The following is a 12306-nucleotide window of genomic DNA, read 5'->3' as shown; positions in this document are numbered from 1 at the left end:
GCAGATCACTTCAGAGACCTAGAGCATATACCTGCCTCCTCAAACTTTCAGGGAGTTTGGGGAGCTAGCTGGCCCAGTTGGGGATATTTCCTTACCATATACTATTATATGTGTTGTATACATTAATTGTATAATATTTTTGAAGACATTAGGCAGGCAACATGAAAAAGCATGTACGAAGGTGTGGTCTCTGTCCAATAACCTTACAGTCCCAGAATAGCTGAGGATTTATCATGGCTAGGGGAGAGCAGGCACCTTTTCAAACCATCTCCTCCCTAAGCTCATATTTTTCTCCTCAAGACAGGCTTGTCTGTACAGATCCAATACCAGAAAGAAAAAGGACTTTACCGCATCCTGGTGCAGGCTGTGAATGGTAGTTCTTCCAAGGCAGTGAAGATGGCATCTTTGTTATGGGTAAGACAGGCAGTGGGAAAAGGCTCACGCTATATCAACACCAACCAGAAATTCATGCACTGGGAGTGTTACTTGAAACCCTGCCTCCTCTTTTTTCTCTCAAATAGACTAGACCAGAAAGAGGGACAGCTGGGCTTGGTCAGCACCCAGTTGGCCTGCATGCCTTGTCAATATGTCTGCCGGATTACTGCTGCCTTTCCATCTGTTCATGGTGTCTCCTCCCTCACTGAAAGTCTCATTAAACCCTAACAGTGGTCATGATACCATAAATATATATGTTACACAGTACCCTTGCGCTGAGCTTCCAAACTCAGCCTGTGATTAGCTGGCTCAACGACACCGAGGAACCGGCTCTACGTTGATGTTGTTTCTAACACTGCTGCCGAGTGCAGAGTTAATATATTCCTCCTTCCCTTTTCACACACCTTCCCAGTATTCCTTCTCTGTGTTCCAGCAGGATGTCACCAGAACCTTCCAGCTTGTCAAGTACAGCACACTGCTCTGTGCTTGAAAGCATATGGCCGACAAAACAAAAAGAGCTTGCAGCTGGAACTTGAGTGCAGCACAAACCGAATTACTTCAAAAATCAAGGTATGTGTTAGGAAGAACAAACTGTAGAAATACCAGACACAAAAGGTCATATAGTCCAACCACTGATCTCAAGCCAGGAGACATTTGTCTAAACTTCCCATGATGATAACCCAGCCATCTCCTGATGTAGTACCTAGCTGTCCTGACCGTAAAAAAGTTGTCCTGATACTTAACATAAGCCTTACTGTTACTATATGTTCACTGGTTACTGCCTTAGTGCAAACGGAGAATAACTGACCAGCTTCCCATTTATAGCAGCCTTTAGCACAGCTAACACCAATACCTCCCCTTCATCTCTGCTTTTATAAAAAACCCATTTTTTCCTGTAAATGATTTTTTAATTCAAAATAAATACATTTTCTCATTACATCTGTATATTTCTTAAAATGTGGACTCCAATACAAGAAATACAGCTCTGACCAAGATCTTACCAGTGCCATATGAAGGACAACATTTACAACCCATGCCTTCCATATCATATTTGGAACAGTTAGATTAATTTTGTTATCTATTATAAATCCATTTCTATGGTACTGTTCCCTAGCCAGGTATTCTGTACAGAATCCTACTCCCTCCTTTCTAAAAGTGATAATATGTCTGTCCTTCCTGGGGTTGTTCTTGTTCTTGTTCTCCAGGATTTTCCTCGTTCCCCATAAACTCATAAAGTGCTCAGTGATTTCTGAGTTTTTTTCACAGGAGTGGTAATTTGAATAATTCCAGATCATCCAAATATTACTTAAAAGATTATTTTCCTATTCTAGCATGTTCTCTTGTTATTAATTTTAAAGATCATTAGGCATTAGGTCATCTTTTTAGGAAAGATTAAGTCATGAGAAAAGACATTGCACCTTTCAGTCTTTTTTAGGCTGTCATTTTTGACAATCTGTCCTTAATATTCATGTTTGTTTGATGGAATTACAAAATTTTTCTAAAATCCCTTTTTCATTACCTGAAAACAATGGACAACATCACCATCTTTCCCATCCTCAATAAGTTCTGATTTTGAAAACTTGTTGTAAGCTGTCACTGAAATATGATCAACAAAATGCCCCATGGGATCATTGCTGAAGATGTGGTGTAACAAAAAGCACATTTTTCATCAATAGCTGGGGTGAAATACAGTAGCAGAGACACTTTCCTTACACTGCTGTTAGGCTCATGAAGTCACTTCTCTGGCAATTTGATTTGCCTTTGTGCTTGCAGTTGATGCATGAGTGCAGGAAAAGGTAGGAATAAGACTTTGGGCAGGACACAGGAATGTTCATTGGATAAAACAGCAGACCAGGGATGGGAGAGGTATTGCAGTCTCTCAGATCCGTGGTACCCTGGCCGTAAGGTAGGAGGAAATCACTGCACAGGTCCCAAAAACCAAGCTGCCGAAAACCCGTAACAGATTAACGGTGTAGACCCTGGCTCTCCAAGGGTAAGGGGGCATGTCTAAGCAGCTGTGGGCAAGCGTGTGGGTCAGGTAGATATTGAAGAGGCTAAGGCTAGAGGAGGTAGGGAATGGGAGGAAAGAGCCCTTCTTTATCACAAGGCAAAGGATGAGGAGCATGGACATGCTATTATTCCCAGGAGTTGTTTTCCAAGGACAATTTGCCCTCAGGCACTGTTGTTTTGTTAATAAGGATGTGGCCAAGCTAAGCAATTTTCTCTAAGTCATTGTGTGCATTTCTTTCTCAAATCATGTCCATGGCAAATTATGTATAATTGGGCTGTAAGGCTCTCTGTGTCCTGCTTAATCTGCTGTTTACTGATATGCTCTTTATCAACACAGACAATTTTTTTTGTGACGATTTTGTCACCTCTAACAGAATGTAAACAGTGATTATGTAAACAGCTTACACTCCTATTCGCCATGTTCAAACACTTTGATTTCTTATCTTTTTAAGGGTGAGGGCTGGATACAGGAACACGGTAGCACACACTGCAATTTAATAATTAGGGCTGGATGAAAGCACCATCCTTCATTAGGGATGGGCCACCCCTGCCGTGCTTCACTGAGGCTTGCACGTAGGACCGTAACTTCAGATAGATTGTCAGACAGATCATCCCCTCCTTCAGAGAATGGGGCTGTGCCAGGCATTTGTATGCTAGGAGACTTTTCTGATAAGCACAAGCAGATCCCAAATAAAAATATGCCTGCATCCAACACTATGTGCCAGTGTAATGATACCATGGCTCTCACAGACGTCAATTCCCAAAGCATAAAAATTAGGTCTTTCCACAGCAGATTTCTTGCCCTGCAGCCTGAAATTCAGTACATTATCAGTGAGATACCACATGCAGAAACTTTCATTTCTTTGGCAGGCAGAACTTTAAGGATTTGTGTTTATCATATTGTTTTAAGGAATATTATTATTTCAGAAATCCTTTACCAGTTTTGGCATTTGAAAAGAATAAGGCATCTCATCCTTTGTAGAAAGACAAGGCAAGTAGTTGTACCTGTCACAACCTTCCTCTCAAATTACACTATTTGTAATTCTCAGGTAATCCAATTTAACATAGTTTAGCTATTTGCCAGAAGTTTTCACTAAAGATGAGGTATTGTATTATTCTCAAATGGCATAGTTTAACACACCAGCTCTTCCAAATCTACATTGGCATTCTAGTATATGTAGCATAAAGAGAAAAGCCTCATGAACTTGCTCTATCAGTAGTGGACACAGAAACCATACCATTTTTTATCTGTTATTTGTTCTTCCATTTTTAGTCCTGTTGTTATTCCAAAGAGGAGTGAACTTATTCCACTACTTCACATAAATCTCTGCAGTGTAAGGCTGAAAATGACCTCAAGAGGTCATTTCGTCTAATGATTTCCACTCATTTTCAACCAGCAGATCAGTGTCGAAGTTCAGCATATTTCCTAGACTACCACCCAGCCTTATCAGCACATCTTTACTGGGGAATAACTGCATCACGATTCTGTAGGCCAGTTATGGACGAATGAACCCCAGGCTGAATGGACGACCAGGTGTCCCAGGACCTCAGTATGGATACCCTGAGACCAGCCATATCCTTCTGTTGCAGATTCGGGTGTATACTGCTGCCACCCTCGTATTTCACGCGACCTAATCCTCGGTCTTGAGCAGAGAATGAACTCCAAGCAGACAAACGGCACTGGCAACAGCCTGCTCCCAACCACTGTCCTCCCCAAATGGCTTCAGTCCTTCTCTGGCCAGGGAAGCCGACATGCACCCACCATATAAGAGATCTTTCTATGAAACTGTGAGCTGGTCAGAGGCTGCCATCCCCAAACAGCTCATCCAGGTCACGCTGGCTTCTGGCTGGCAGCAGGCTGGGCAAATTGTCCAACCAATCTGTGGATGGCTGGCAGGACAAGCAGCCCTGATATAGTCTATCCCCATCCTTGAAACAAAATCGATGAGATTTACACCATCGTCAGCTGCTCTTAAAAACATTCAGTGTAGAGGATGCTGGTGGTCTCTGCGGTAACCAATGCTCAGTGGCCCTTTCAGTTAAAAGGGGCAATGTCTAATCTAAATTACCTTTCCTCTCAGCAACTGAGATTACTTGTTTTCTTGCTGATTTTGAAGGAAGAGTCCATATTTTGTGCATGTGAAGATTCACATCATCCTTGTCTTTCTAGAAAAGACAGGCTCAGTTCTTTCAGCCATTCTCAAGAAGTCACATTTCTTACCATTTGCATTGCTCACCTCTGAGCTGTGTGATTCATAGAGCTACATCCTTCTAAAAAATACCTAGCCCAAAAATGGACACAGTTTTCCAGCTGGGGTCACTAGTGTCAAGCTGAGTAAAAAAAAACACTTCCTATATTTTATACCTGTTAATGCATTCCAGAAGGGCATTTGAATGTCTTCCAACAGTGCTATATTTTGCACTTTCAACTGCAATTGATTCTCATCTGGATCCGTTTCTGCAGCAGAATAAAACCAAACAGATCAGTACAAACTTCTACATGGCCGTACCTCTTCTCTCACTGCATTTAAGAAACCCACTGGATGATAAACTCAAATCGTAGTTTGCAATCAGTTGTATATCCAACTCCTAATTTTATCTGGGTCATCTTCCTTCAGTTTGCTTGTGGGAATATTGTGTGGGATTGTCAAAAGATGTGGTATGGTCAATATAAATTCTCTCTGTGGTTCCTCATGTTTTTGCTAGGTTTATAACCCTGTTACGGAACTTTGTTAGAATGGTATCATAGGAGTTGATCTTAACAAAACTCTATATTGTCTGTTTTGTTGCTTATTAAGTGACTGTTCAGTGAGACCATTTCCAGGTACTGAAGTTAAACTCATCCATCACTGTATGTCCCACAGATTTCTTCCTAGTCTTGCTCTTAAGATAGATTTTGTTTGCATTTTTCCAGCCCTCTGGGACTCCCTGTCCACCTGCAATTTTCAGAAATGATCATTAACAGTTCAAAGGTTGCTCAGAATAAATCCTAAAATAGTCTTGGAGAATCTCCTCAAAGCCAGCTGACATGAATACAACTAGCTTATTTAAATGGTCCGTCCTCTGCTGCTGTGCTTTTGTTGAAATTAATTGCATGAAATATCTAGTCAAAAATAACTTTTTTTTGTGACTAATATAGGAAAAAAAGAATTTCATGGAAGGTCAGTCGTGCACACTGCTTTTAAAATGCTATGCATATTTGGGTAGACTTTTCAGAAAACCTCACCTACAATGACATATATAAACCCCCATGGACCAAGCGCAGCACAGTAATTTCAAATTCCAACCTGAGCTCCATATGACAAATATATTAACTTCACTATTATAAGAGTTGCTGGCTAGATTAAAATGTAGAGATGGAGTCACAGTCACCAAAGTCATTCCATGAGAAGATCCTTTATAGATCACTATTTATTGTAAAATCTGAATAATTTATTTTCCTCAGAATCCTGTCAAGGATTAAGTGTTAAATTATATATAATTTTAAGAGCTGGGTTTGCTAGTCCTTTCTTTCCTCATAATTCATTACCTTCACCTCTACCTGTATTTATAGCATGCATGAATTAAGTTTGCCCAGGCAGAACACTACTTTTGGTAGCTAGTTAATATCTGTACTTGGATACATGACATAGCAATGATCATCATTGTTTTTTTCAGTTTCCTCTTGTTGTTCCAGCTTTCTGTGACTAATGTAAAATTTACACTTCTATATTTTTTAATGCAGATTTTTTTTTTTAAATATGGCTCCTCCTTCTTATGTCAGAGTTTTTCTCTGATAGATGCAAAACATCACCTGAAATCCAGGGTGTGCTCCTTTTGCTCACACACAGGCTCTCCGTACCGATATAGATTCACCTGTTCACAATGTCAGGTCAGATGTTAAGGGTCATTAGAATTTCTAAATAGAATTTTTGCTGTTTGGTAGCTCGATGGTAACTTTGCCACTGACTTTAACAAGGTCAGAGCGTCAGACACTGTACAAAGATTTCAGTAGAATATTCCTATTGTGTAATTCATACGACTACAGGGTAAATAAAGGCATTTGTCCTCGTTTGTGCATTACCACTATGCAGGGAATGGATAATCACACATAATGCACCAGGATGAAGGTCTCTCAGCACTGGCTGCACGTAAAGAAGCTCTAGTCATGAAGAATTCATAATTTAATTTCAGAGACAATAAGTGACTATAGCACAGAGGTAGAAAACTAAAGAAATCATGAGAAGTTTTTAAGCTCTTACAGAAAACTAAGATACTTCCTTCGATGCTAAATAGGCTTTTTTGTGATAAACAGACTTTTTCTCCTCAATAGGGAGCTACATGCTTTTTATACCTTCTAGGTATTGCTGCTCTAGACAGCAATGCAATAAAGCAGCCATTTTCATTATTAAAACCTTTTCTTCAACTGCTTATAGCTTTCTGGAAATAAAGCTTGCTTGCCTGATTTCTTAACATTGCAACTGGGAGAAAACAACAACAGCAGAAGAAGCAGACACTAACGTGATATAGGGAACCTGTAAAATATTAAATACGAATAAACAAGAAATAAAGGTTGTCCAGTCTCCTACATTTAAAAAAAAATAAAGATTACGTAGAGTAAGTATAGGGGGACTGAGGTTACTTTTCTGACAGGAGCTGTTTGCAGAAGTTTGCATGGAATTAAATTACCTAAGCAGTGCACCCTGAATAATCTAAACAGCACTGGTTGAAGGTCCAGCCCAGAAACCCAGGAGACACAATTGCGTTACCTGCATCCCCTTGATGAGCAACTCTTCCCCAGTCACAAAAAAAAAAAAAAAAAAAAAAAAAAAAAAAAAAAAAAAAATTTCAAAGACAAACCCCACAGCTTTGCAGGGCTTTGCCTGCATCTTGCCCCTTGCCTGGCCATAGGTGGGCTCTTCAGCTACGGCTGCAGTGCTGGGCCCTGCCTAAGGAACCTTCCCAAGGAGGGGCTTTTTCCTTTTGCAACTTCCCATCCTTGCTTGCCTAAAGTCTCATGATTGAACCTGTTCAAAACAGAGTGGTGCTCAGGGCTCTTGTTTAACACAGAGCATAAAGAGTCAATAGAATTTTATTAACCCCAAATTTAAAATGTACCTGCATCTTACAAGAAGCAGTCCTACCAGTCTTACAAATAAAAAGCAAATGGGTTGTAGGCAAGCCCAAGTTCTTCTCCACAGATTCCAACAGAGGCTGGCAAAAAGCTCCCTCCCCTGTAGGACTTCTGTCCCCTGCAGCTCCTCATAGCTCTGTTCTTCCCTCCAGCAACTAAGGACTCCCAGAGATAACGAACAGGCTCCCTGTGTCAGCTTGCACAGGGGTTCACCTTATATGGATTCATTAATCTGACAATGCAGATGGACTCCTACACCTGCAGAGTTCATTGCAAGGCTGGAGCCAACATAATTCAGAACTTCACCGTGTGCCACAGTCAGGCTCAGTTGCTCATCCCAGCCTTACACCAGAACAAGGTCTAGGGGTGAGGTGAAACCAGGAAGAAGAAAATCAAATTAAACATTCAGAATAATAGAATTTTCTTACATTAATTTCTCCATCAAATGAAATGTCTCTATCTTACCCAAACCACTTTTGTCAAGTGCCCTGTCTGATTGGTGCTACAGGATCGTTTGGTGCGAGCATGGTCTGAAAAAACAAACTTCACCCCCTGGAGAATTTTGCTGGGGATAATAGATCTGTATGAAGGTCTAAATCGATAGAATTCTTTCTGAATGCATTTCCCGGAAACCTGGACACATCACCTGCGACTTTGACTAAAATACAAGGTGTCAGCCACTGTTTGGAAAGCAATTTATAGTTAAGTAATTTAAATTTCATATCGAAGAAGGCCATATAGTGACAACCTCATCCACTGCAGGGGAGGGAAGCGGGAGGCACTCAGGGACTGCAAAATGCTTGCGCAATTTTGGGAGTAGGTTTGATGGTTATTTTTTTCAAATATGATTTCTGGATGCCATTCCAATCCCAAAGGAAATCCCTCTTCTGCCTTCCCTGAATCTCAGCATATATTCAGTTTTTGCCTATGGCTTTTTTCCTAAGGTTTATTTTCTGTCAGAGGAATATTTTCCCCTTCACTAAAAGCTTTCTTTTAGGCTATTGGGGTAGGTGTTTAAGGTCTGGATTCTGACACTTGTTTTCATGTTTTCAAGTGTTTCTCCTCAAGTTTAACTGGAGGAGAATTAAATGTAGAGGCTATACCACCAAACAGTTGGTTGAAAAGCACACCAGGGATTCTTCCCCTTTTACCATCCACTATTAAGCCTAGATCTTATGAAAGGTCTAATTCTCTTAAGTCCAACTTTCTGACCCAATTCCACCCCCAAACCTTTCTTTTCAGCTGCAGCACCACCCTGCAGGCACCTAACCTGGGGAACGTGTCCCTCTGTGCCAACTCCAGTGTTCGCTGGGCTTGTTTTGCCCTGGCCTCTCCTTGGCTGAGCAGCTCAGCAATTGCCTTCAGCCCAAACCCAGCTGGGATGGCTTAAGCCTGCATTTGTCACTTTCTAGAAGCATGTCCTCTCTATGAGGATATATGCTAGTGACGCCAGAAATGAGGGGAAGAAAGAAAGTGTGATTTCTATGCACTGACTGAAGTGACACCGGCGATCGGGCCATCCTTGCCACCGAGGGCAGGAATCACAGGGCCAGAGAGGGATTAAAAAAGGATTACATGTCACCTGGTGCTCCCACCTGGGACAGCAGCAGGTATTGCTTGGAGGCTTCCAGGCTGTGGAAGAGCTGACCCTGCATTTCTCTCTTTCTAAAAGTGAGATGTTCACTAATTGCGATGATATTAATTAAAATATGGGGTTTGTTTTCTCCAGCCATTTTAATATTTTTCCTCATTTTACAAACCAATAGGTCTAGTGCTTCACTTGGGTGACAGCCCATGTGTCCACAGCCTGTCTGGAAGGAGATATCCTCTTGCACCAAGCCCATCCAGCTCTGACCAGCTTTTCAAAGGGCCAGGCTGGCCAGGAGCACAGTGGAGGAGGAGGGTGACCACACCACCAGCCACAGGGCCCACTGCTGGCACCAGGACCCCCATGGTCCACACAACTTGAGGGCATTCATGTACTCTATGAAGGGGATCAGGTCAGCCCCACAGCAGAGCCCTATGATGATCTGAGGATTAAAAGTCTGGCTTTAGCACCACGCTGCTATGAGCAGGGTGTTGATGACCTGAAGTGTTAATTATAATTCCTTTTGTCCAGGTTTGGTTGATACAAACTCATTTGCTTCCAGGGATTTTGTACTGGGGGACATTGCAGACTTGTAAACCTTAGAAAAAAAACTCTAAGTGTGAAAACCCATTGCAGTGGCAGAGAAAACAATTTGCAGGAAAATAGAGAGCAGCAGCAGAAAGGGCAGAGGAAAGGGAAGCTCTCCAAGGCTTCCCCAGGGCATGGTGAGCTAGCAAAAATCAAAAGAGAAAACAGCATGCAAGCCCAAATCCTGCCAGTGACAAGTCCAGTAAACAGCTGGAGCAAAAGGCAGCTCTTGGAAACGAAGCTGCCACTCACCCTCACCCCTCCTTCAGAAGTATCCCCCATACAGAAAACAAGATACCATGAAACATTAGCCAAATCTGCTCTCATAATTATTTCTCCCTGACTTTTCCCTTGGCTCTGCCTGTTCCCTTCACCCTTGGTGGCCACCCCGTAGGCCTGCTGCCCTGGGGCTGGGGCACCAGTGGGCTGTGCAGGGCTGCGCTCCCTGGGCAGCCTGGTCAGGGATCGGGCTGCGGGTGCTGGGGACAGCCACAGCTTCAGCTGGCTTCCCGCAACCTTATACTCAGCTTTTCTTTCCTTCTTCAGAACAGGAGAGGCAACTGGAGAGAGAGTATTACACATCTGGTGTTCATACAATGGTTTGGGTTGGAAGGGACCTTCAAAGATCATCTAGTCTAACCACCCCTGCCACGGGCAGAGACATCTTCCACTGGATCAGGTTGCTCAAAGCCCCATCCAGCCTGACTTTGGACACTTCCAGTGATGAAGCATCCCACAACTTCTCTGGGCAACCCATTCCAGTGTGCCACCACCCTCATTATATAAAATTTATTCCTTATATCCAATCTAAACATAACCTCTTTCAGTTTAAAACCATTGCACCTCGTCCTGTCACTACAGTCCTTGGTTAAACAGTGTCTTTCCATCTTTTTTATAAGCACCCTTTGCATATTGAAAGGCTGCAATAAGGTCTCCCCAGAGCTTTCTTTTCTCTGGGCTGAACAACCCCAAATCTCTCTGCCTTTCTTCACCGGAAAGGAGTTCCAGCCCTCTGATCATTTTTGTGGCCCTGCTGTGGACCCACTCCAACAGGTCCATCTGGGGACCCCAGAGCAGTACTCCAGGTGAGGTCTCATGAGAGCAGAGTAGAGGGGCAGAATCACCTCCCTCGACCTGCTGGCCAGGATACAGTTGGTTTTCTGGTCTGCAAACGCCCACTGCCAGCTCATGTCCAGTTTTTCGTCCATCAGTACCCCCCGAGTCTTCTCTGCACAGCTCCTCTCAATCAATTCATCCTCCAGTCTATATTGATGTTTGGGATTACACCAACCCATGTGCAAGACCTTGCACTTGGCCTTGAACTTCATGAGGTTTGTTTCACCTGGGCCCACTCCTCAAGCTTGTCAAGGTGCCTCTGAATGGCATCCCTTCCCTGCTATGAATCAGCTTCACCACTCAACTTGGTGTCATCTGCAAACTGGCTGAGGGTGCACTCAATCCCACTGTCATTGTGCTGAAGCTACCTTTTTTCATGTTGAGTGCAATGTTGTGCTCATACAGAAACATATATATATTTACCTAAATAGGACCCCTCTTCCAAAATATTTATCATCTAAAAGTACAGAACAGTACAGTAAATAAACACAGAGGCAGTAGGTTTCTACATCTAGAAAGTTCATAGAAAGTTAGAAGCTCCTACTCAAAACAGAGGCACTGTTCGCAAGATTGAACAAGGGTTTAAAAGTGCTTTGAAGGTCACTGGGAAGGGTGCACCCAGCCCCAACTCTGTCTTTGCAAGCCTCCCTGAGTGCTTCCCATTTGTTTTTAAAGAAAATTCAAGATCACTTTTAATTTGGCACTGTAACTATTTTGTTTTAAAATGTTCGCAATAGAAAAACTTTTTTAAAAAATTGTGAAATTTTGGACTGGTGTCCTTATCTTGAGATTTTCTAGTTGGAAAATTACAACTAAGGACTAGAAGCTCCCAATAAGAATGCATGTTTGAGTGTGTGCTTATAATATACCCACAGAGGAATACAAGGAAACAGCATCTATTTTGGCAACCCTTGCACTTCTCAGATTAGATGCAGAAAAGTTATTCTAATTATTTAAAGGTCTCCGAGTCTCAGCAAATTGTATTGACAGAGCTCTCACTTTCAATAAAAAACAAACCTGAAATGTTTTTGTAAATGTGTTGCTTTCATCAAGATTTTTCTTTCACTGTTATTGCCATTTTTACTGGGCAAAAATTATGCAGGCAGCCACACTTACGCACATCCCCAACCCCAGTCCCCTTCTTCCCCACCACAAGGTTCCTGATTTCTCCAGTCTTTTTACATCCCTGACTCCTGACACACCACGATCCAGCTGCACAGGGAGCCAAGGACAGTGGATTTTCTTCTAAGCAAAGGCAAAGGAAGGGAGAAGGGTAAAATGAATTTAAGGAGGAGATTTGGGAGTGCGAAGCATGAAGCTGGAAGGACAGGCGGTATGAAAAGAGCTGAGTACTGGTGAAGCAAGAAGAGGATGAGCCAGGATGACTGAAGCAGAGAGGAGCAGAGATTTTGCTACAGATTGTCCTGTCATGAAATTGAAATATGGGGCTTTAAAT

The sequence above is a fragment of the Tyto alba genome, unplaced genomic scaffold, assembly GCF_018691265.1.
Source record: "Tyto alba isolate M040663 unplaced genomic scaffold, T.alba_DEE_v4.0 Super-Scaffold_40, whole genome shotgun sequence".
Taxonomy (NCBI): Eukaryota; Metazoa; Chordata; class Aves; order Strigiformes; family Tytonidae; genus Tyto; species Tyto alba.
The sequence above is the reverse complement of the archived record's forward strand: the minus strand, read 5'-3'. Positions refer to the sequence as shown.